This window comes from Neolamprologus multifasciatus, chromosome 18 (assembly GCF_963576455.1).
Source record: "Neolamprologus multifasciatus chromosome 18, fNeoMul1.2, whole genome shotgun sequence".
Taxonomy (NCBI): Eukaryota; Metazoa; Chordata; class Actinopteri; order Cichliformes; family Cichlidae; genus Neolamprologus; species Neolamprologus multifasciatus.
In genome coordinates, this window is record NC_140456.1 from 27,831,377 (window position 1) to 27,840,405 (window position 9,029).

The 9,029-nt window shown below is 40.6% G+C and overlaps 1 long non-coding RNA gene across 1 annotated transcript; it reads left to right on the forward strand.

Moving 5' to 3' along the window:
* The first annotated feature begins 546 nt into the window (after positions 1-546).
* LOC146498208 (uncharacterized) lies at positions 547-8,369 on the forward strand. The gene is made up of 2 exons (XR_014870951.1): positions 547-2,086; positions 2,221-8,369. It is a non-coding gene; the product is annotated as an uncharacterized LOC146498208 (long non-coding RNA).
* The last annotated feature ends 660 nt before the right edge of the window (positions 8,370-9,029 follow it).

Below are 9,029 nucleotides of genomic sequence, written 5' to 3' on the forward strand. Positions count from 1 at the left end.
GAGTCTGTGAGGCCTGAAATGAGCTTCACCCTGAGGAAGAAATTTGTGCTGCCACCTGGGTGCAACAGAATCACCACAAATCACCATCTAAATCACCGCAGCACACCTTACTCCATAATTAAGAATAGATGATTAATTCAGGGTTTACCATACCATATTTCTTGCAATATTTTCTGTCCGTTTTTATCATTCTAAATCTTTTATTTTTCTAAATTTTAAAGTTACATGGAGTCAATTCTAAGTCAGTCAAAACAGTTTAAGCTGACTTATACATGCTTTATTCTTATTAAACTACTTTAAAACTAAATGTAAAATTATGTTAATATTCCCACATGAGGAGAATAAGACCCGAAGGTGCATCTTGCTTTGAGTCATTTTAATTTTTGTAACCTTTGGATTCATGTGTGATTGACTTCATTTTCAGGTTTAGTGTCTGATTACTTTAAATGGAACATAAATGTAGCGGGAGTATTTTCGTGTGTTTAGAAGTTCTGTTTTTTTGAATTAATGGCCAAAGGACATTCAGTAATCCTACAAATGTCACTACTGTTTAGTTTTCTGTTTTCATTTATGTCTGAAGTGATAGCAGAGCTTTACATTTTCATTTTTCAGAAATCCCTCAGTCAGAACATGGTATATTATGTTTAAATGGAAACTAATACTGTGCTAACTTAAGCCTGTTAAACGTCATAATTCCTGTTTTCATGGATGCCTTAGTGTTAAACTTAATTGTTACACTTGGTAGAGCAGCTACATCGATCATTTTATGAAAGATGAAACAATTTAGACAGTTTGTAACTCTCAGTGACGCTGCAGGGTTAGTTTGACTTTGAGAACTGAAGAGGAGTTTGGACCCAGAAGCCGCTATGTCACGGCCGGGTGTGCCGTGTGTTTTTGGAACAGGACCCAAAAGCAGATGCTGACAGAGGAGTTGCAGGTTTTAACAAAAAGCAAGCCTTCATTGCGGCCGATAACATTAGCAACATAAAACTATGAATAAACTGTGAAAAAACTATAACCAAACTGTGAAACCTATGACAACTATGGAAGACTATGACTACTGTGGAGAGATTAACAGATGACCTGACAATGGCTGTGTCCAAATTCAGGGGAAGAATGCTCAGAAGGATCGGTAGGATCCTTCGACGGCCGGTGTCCGGGTAGGACGTGTTGGATTATAATATTATTTTATGCCATGTTAGACCCCTAATTAAAGATTGTGAATTATTATGTAGTTTTAGTTTGTATTATGCTCTTGAATTAGAAGAAGGTGATAATTATTACATTTGGTAAACTGATTTGCATTATATTAGACTGCTGATTTATTGTGAATGAATGATATTGTTTTATGATGCATTATACTGTGAGTTATAAGAAATACTGTTCACAGAAAGTCATCGTCTCATTTGTCTGATTAGAAGAGAACAGAGCATACTGCCCCATTTCATCAGGAGCAGATAAACAGGGAGCCAAGGTCGTAGCTTAGGCGCTGTGTGAGAAAGAATGTTTAGGCCCTGATGATTAGGTGGGGGCCACTAGAGGCTATAAGAGTTTGATCAAGGCTCCACCATTTTGAGATCTGATGCTGTCTGTGTATGGTGTCCATCTCCCACGCGTGTGTTCATTAAATCATCGTTTGACTTGACCCGGCCGGACCAGTGTTGTTATTTTGGTTTTCCTCTTGTATCCATTCCCAATATTTGAATCCGTAACAGTTTTGGGGGCTCGTCCTGTGGTATTGGGATGGAAGTTTTGGAGGTTTGGATGGTCCGAGGTGGTTGAACGGGCAGGCACGAGCCAGTGGTCTGACGTGAGTGGGCAAGCCGGCACATTTAAAGGTGAGGCACAACCTGTTGAATGTAAATCCAAACTGTGCCAAATTGGTCTGTATAAATTAAAAGTCTACTCACTGAAATTACTGGTGAAGGCCTGTTTTGATTTTGATGAAAAATCTCATGAGTTTTGAAACTTGAAATAAGCTTATAAGTTACAATACTGAGTTAGAGGCTCAAGATAAAGGAAAATAATACTGAGTTAGAGGCTCAAGGTAAAGGAAAATAATACTGAGTTAGAGGCTCAAGATAAAGTAAAATAATACTGAGTTAGAGGCTCAGGTAAAGAAAATAATACTGAGTTAGAGGCTCAGGTAAAGTAAAATAATACTGAGTTAGAGGCTCAAGATAAAGTAAAATAATACTGAGTTAGAGGCTCAAGATAAAGTAAAATAATGCTGAGTTAGAGGCTCAGGTAGTTTGATAGGGAATTGGTCAGTTTGTGAGTTAGAGGCTCCATTGGTTTAAAAGATTGCATCTGTGTTGGCCATGTTGAGAGTTAGAGGCTCCATTGTCCATAACGTTGCATCTGCCTCAGTCATACTCTTGTTTTTTGGGTGTTGTCTGTTGTTTAAAAGTATTATAAATTTTGTTAGAACGGTGGTTAGAGGCCACTAAGAGGCGCATAGCCCGGAGGTTACGCTCCCTCCTGGCCGCGGACGCGCGACCTTGACCTGTCGGCGAACAGGGTTAGTTCAGTTGGCTTGACTGTGGGGTACAGGGCATCCTGGAACAAGCTAGGAGTTAGAGGCTCCTTATCTGCGCTTTTTTGGACACTTTAAATTGAGTTAGGGACTTTAGAGATGAGGCCAGATACAGTTAGAGGCTGATACTGGTTAATTGATTACAAAAAAGTTGGACTTTCTTCGGTTGGACCCGTTATCTTAAATTTGTCAAAATTGTGTAGGCGCTAAAACTTTCAGGCCTGAGAGTGATTGTAAATATAAGACGTCTTTGTAATATAATAGAGAGTTGAGTGTGAAACGAGGCTGTGTGTGACGATAGCGCGCTGCAGCGCTGCGAGCTATTTTTAGATAGTGTGTGAACATGCAAATGAGGTGGCTGCTGTGAAGCCCACAGAGGACTTCCTGTTTAGCGTGTTATTGAGTTTTATAATTATGATTTGCAAACAATGAAACATGCCTGTAATTAAAACGCTGATTTTGCTGATTATAATATTACAAATAAAGTTTTGAATGACTACGGTGAGTGTTTAATGTTTGGCTGAGTTTTGATATGGGAGAGACGGCTTCGCAGCTGCTGGGGGTAAGTGACCGGAAACTTGCATGCCCATAAAAGGCAACTGCCTGACTGTGTGAACTATGCACCAAGAGAGAGAGTAAAATCTAGGCAGATGAACCAAATGGATGTTTTAAGAAAAATAGTAAATGAATGTTTTAGTCTCTTAATACAGGTGGATTTCTCTCAACCTGGAAACCTGAGTACAGCAGCAAAAGGATAGATTAATAAAATTGGGACGACACACATGCCAAGCTCTGGCTCAAAATTTTACAGCTTGACCTCTCACTTTGTCCCCACCCGAAAAAGAAGCTAAAAGGACATCTTCTCCTCCAGTTATCGGCTACCATCACTGGAAATGTTCAGGCAAGTTTTTCACTGAATTGTTTTTGGCACCATGTGTCCCTGAATCTCACAAGCAAGCTCTAATTCCTGGCTGAAGACATGGAATGCTGTTATTTAAGGTGGGAAATCAAAATTTGGGAAACAAAATAAAAATACACACACAACCAGAGAAATGTATGAGAAAGGCAAGTGCTAGAGAAATGCCTTGTTGGAGAAAAAGTTAAAATAACCCACAAACGCACACACACGCAATGAAGAAACAGCTTACATTCATGAACACGTGAAGATTTTCCAGCAAGTTTAAAGCAGCAAAACTTAACATACACCTGATGTTAAATGATAAAGTCTATCCACTACTAACAATTAAACTCTCTGGGTTGCAGGACAACAACTTGACTTCAAAAAGACAGACACTGGTAAATCACAAACCAGTGATGAAACAACAAATTTAGTGGTTAAAAGAGTCAAACTGTGACATGTTTTCCTCTGATTGATTAATACAAGAGATTATTGAATGAAATAAAATTCCTTTTTTGAATTGTTAAACATGATCTTAAGAATTTTAACGTGTACCTGTGTTGTCCTGTCAACTTGGTGGGTTAGGAGTTGATTATATAGTGAGAAAAAAACAAAAAAAAGGGGGGGAGAAGGCTGACACAGGGCCTGGCCCCTCTCTGAATAACACAGCCAAAACAACATCATTTTCCTGTTCGTCTGTTTTTGTTTTTGTTTTTGTTTTTTCTCTTTATGCTTAATTACAGGCTGCTTTGTCAGCCCGGAAAGCCGAGGCTGACCTGGACTCCTGCTCTCCCCTCTACCATCTTTCCTCTCCCCTCTACCATCTTTGATGTGACCCTGACCAAATGCTACAGCAGCTGGACCCACAACAACAGCCTGAGAATGTCAACAGTGCTGCAGGAAAGAGATCTCATGCAGCGGAGACGGAGAACGTTAAATCCAAGGCCCATTTCACTACACGGGGGAGATTTCCAGACAGCTTCAGCTGACAGAGCTGTGACGAGACGCCTATTAAGCCCGGATGAAAAGTGAGGCCGAGCAAAAGAATGCTGACCTTAACAACTCTGCATTAAAACTGTGCAGGACAGTGACGGACCAACACGGAGGATCGGGCAGCGAAAAGGGCGTGCCAGAGATACGAGGAGTGACTGAGGTCAGGAGGCACCTCAGATTGGACAAAAGCAGCAGAAGAACATAAGCTGAAGGCACAGGTGTCGGGGCTCGGTCAGGAGCTGACCTCTGAGAAGAGCCGAACAGCAGAGCTGCAGAAGGCCGTGGAGCAAAGCAAGGAAAACATCAATAAACTTCAATCTGACGTGTACGGAAAAGACTCTGAGGTTTCCCTCAGTGAGAGCTCAAGACATCAGAGCAGAAACTGAGCATGCCTCAGGAGGAGCTGGCTGCTAATCGAACCCATCAGTCAGGCTTGGAGTCCCAGATACAGGACTTAAAATCAGGCCGGAGCTTGCTGGAGCAGGAGGTTGCCAAACCTGACGAGAAGCTCCAACAGCAGGAGCAAACCCTGAAGGACCTACAGAAGCAAAAAGGGTCAAGTTAAGGAGGAGCTGGACAAGGAGAAGATGCAGGACACTGGAGAAAAGGACTGCCTCAATTGGGGTCAGAACCAGTATGGACAGAACTTTGGGCAGCAGCACCAATGGACCCAAACGGACTGAAAAGGAGGAGAGCAGGACCCCAGAGCACGCTTCAGGCCATGGTTTACCCAGAACACCAGAACAGGAAAGTGATGAACACAAACACACACACACAAACACACACATCTACATACACTGACTCAGAAGCAAGAGAAACATCCATATGAACACATATGCACTCGTTGATTGACTGAGAAATGACACACACACACACACAAATCGAAATGCTGATTCAATTCACTGAGAAGTGATCCACACACACACACATACATATACATGTTTGTGCAATGAAGAGTGATACACACACGCTGATGCAATGAAGAATGCTTTACTAACAAATGCTATGCTGATACGCAAAATGCTGCACACAAACCTCCAAATACAGAATCTGTTACAATAACAAGAAGCCATTGATTGTTAATTGGTTAAATGCATTTCATGTCACCCAGAGGGCATTTGTGTAGATTTAGGGGACAGGGTCTAGAGCAGTTTGGTTATGAAAACAATGTCTGTGAGTGATGTCTGTTTATGGCTCAAGGCCTCGACTGAATTGTTTACTGTGCTTCGCACAGCCTGATAAGGAGCAGCGTACAGAGTGAAAATGATGAATTAACGGTGTGAGCCTTATTTCGGAGCGCCACATGTTTGTGATTGAGATTTAATTGAAGGAGGAACACACTGAAAAAAAATAAATAAATAAATAAAAGAAAAAAAAGAAAAGGGGGCCAGCCCTCGGATTTACTTAAGCATCCCACGTGTATTTAACACAATTGCCTCAGACTTTAAAGATCTGTACAAAATTCAACAGGAAATCATAGCTTCCCTGTATTTCCTACATTGTTGGCATGCTGGTGAGTGCTGTTGCTCCACAGTAAGAAGGTTCTGGGTGCAAGTCCACAGTCTGGCTAGTTTGCAGTGGTTTCTCTCTGGGTATTCTGGTTTCCTGCCACAGTGAAAAGTCATGAAGCTATTAGAGCTAGGTTAATTGATGATTCTAAATTATCCGTGAATGTAAGTGTAAATGATTGTTTGTTTCTAGGTGATAGACTGGTGACCTGTTCGGGGTGCACCCTGCCTCGTAACCTATCACTTTAGAGTTATTTCCCAGCCCTCCTGCAATCAGGATAAAGATAGGAGGATGGTAGTTGTTGTAGACCCATTCAATTTTTATGGTAATCAGAATTTAGACTTTGTTGAACCGTAGGCAATATGAAGACAACATGTAGTATTTAAGGGACCAAGTAGAATTTGGATAAAAGTTATTGAATAGTGTTGAAATAAAATGACAGAATTGTGAAGGATTAAAATATTCCAGGAGCTCAACTTACTCCATCTGAACATGTCTTAATCGTGTAATATGAACTCAAAATGCATAGGTTAACTGAATATGAAAAGGTTGTGTTGATTTAACTCAGTTGTTTAAGTTTCTACCAAAGCAAAACATTTGTGTGCAACTAGTGTCCACTATTGACTGAAATAAGTCCAACATGTTTTTTGTCAGTGCAAAAGAAGTTACGGTACCTGTATGCTTACACAATATTGTCCCGGGACGGAGAAAAACTTTCTGGTGAAGTTTTGGTTGATTTTGGGTTTTGCTTAACACTAGGTTGATTTTATAAGTGAGGTTTGGATTGTTTTCTTTCTCTAAGAGAGAGAAAGATGGTTTTATGCTTGGACATGTTTCCAACGGGCCCCAGTATTTGTTATTATATGAGTATTTTATTGGTTACGTTTGTCTTTGCTTTTGTTACAGTGCACTGAAATAAGAACATCTGAGAGGAGTGATCCACCGGTGGTGATATTTTGGTATTTTGTGAGTTCCTGATTTAACAAATCAGCTCTTTAATCCAGGCCTGAGAGATTGAACTTTAAAGCGCTATAAAACATGATTACTAGAAACAGTTGCAAAGTATTTTTCTCCATGATTATAATGGGCTCTGGAGAAATTCACTTATATGGGACATTGATCACATGAGAAGTCCTGAACCTAAAAGGATTGCAGCGAGTCAATCCAGTCCAAAAAAAAAAAAACAAGGAACTGTTTTCCTTTAAAATGATGACGTCATCTTGCTGGTGATGGAGGCTTGATTAGGTTGCGCGTGAGACTCCATTATCAGCAATATCTGGTATGAATGTGTGTGAATGTATGCATGTGACTGGACTGTGATGGACTGACGACTAAATGTTTAAACTGACTTGACACTGAGACAAAAACGATACCGACTTTAGGATTAGTACATGTCTACAAACAATTCACCCAGCCTGTAAAAGAAGGGTGGATGTTTTGTCTCGCTTTGTTTTGTTTTTGCAGGAGTAGGAGGACAGAGACTAGGGGGGGAGGCTGTAGCTTCACATGAGTGTGAACTGCAGACTTAACCCTTAAGGATCCTTGGCAGCAGAGACAGTTACGGTGACTGCGGAAACATCAACTGGGTTCAAGTGTCATGGCATTTTGGGCTCCAGTTAGTCACCTAAAAAGGATGGATCAAATAAACACAGCGATAACCACGAAGGGGTTGACGGAAATCCAGGAACACCACACCAACGACGTTCGAGAGGCTGTTGGTCATAAGGAGAACACCTTTCTGTTCCTTTTCCTGGGGAACACAGCTGTGATCCCAGAATACACAGATCATTGTTTGAAATCGGGGCAGAATAATCCCCTGATCTGTGCAACGACTGAAGGGTTGTCTAACCCCTGAGGTTGAAGGAAACAAGAGCAGAGGATCACCCGACTGGAAGACACTGGTGCCTACAGCAATAAAATAAAGTCTAAAGAGCTCATCAGGGGGAATTGTCAGATTATAATATTATTTTATGCCATGTTAGACCCCTAATTAAAGATTGTGAATTATTATGTAGTTTTAGTTTGCATTATGCTCCTGAACTAGAAGAAGGTGATAATTATTACATTTGGTAAACTGATTTGCATTACATTAGACTGTTGATTTATTGTGAATGAATGATATTGTTTTATGATGCATTATACTGCTGAGTTATAAGAAATATTGTTCACAGAAAGTAATCGCCTTATTGGTCTGATTAGAAGAGAACAGAGCATACTGCCCCACCTCACCAGGAGCAGATAAACAGGGAGCCAAGGTCGTAGCTTAGGCGCTGTGTGAGAAAGAATGTGAATGTTTAGGCTTTTATGATTAGGTGGGGGCCACTAGAGGCTATAAGAGTTTGATCAAGGCTCCACCATTTTGAGATCTGATGCTGTCTGCTGTATGGTGTCCATCTCCCACGCGTGTGTTCATTAAATCATCGTTTGACTTGACCCGGCCGGACCAGTGTTGTTATTTTTGGTTTTCCTCTTGTATCCATTCCCAATATTTGAATCCGTAACACAGGCAACATGCTTGCTTTTCAAAATGATGGCCATTTCACATGTTATAGCAACAAGGGAGCTTAAGTGATTTTTTTTTTAATTTGATCATTTGAATTTATTTATTTAAAAGGGACAGTGCAGTTTAACATAGTTCAAGTGCAAGACATGAAACTGATGTACCGCACATAGGTTTATAGCTACTGCTAATTTTCAACAATTGTCCCTTGTTGGCCTTACAATCTAAGTAGATACATTTGTAGATATTATGTTTCTGTTGCTAAAAGTCAATTTTTTTTCATTCAATATTCTTGGCAATTCTTATTTTAAACTTAGTAGGATTTCAGAAATGTACAGTAAACCTATCCCACTTAACCTTAAACAAATGTTTGATTCAGTGTCCTGTGTAGTGGACAGCAAGACTCCCACATTTTCAACCTGTGTCCACACTTCAGGAAGCAGAGGGCTGAGTGATGTAGAGTTTTTTAAATTCTGGATTTCACTCAGTCAGACTAGCATATAGGATGAGATGGAGGAGTGCAGGGAGGTGAGAGTCAGAGGGCACACCAGCTTCTGAGGAGCCTGAGAAGGAAGCCACTGTCACTTATGGAC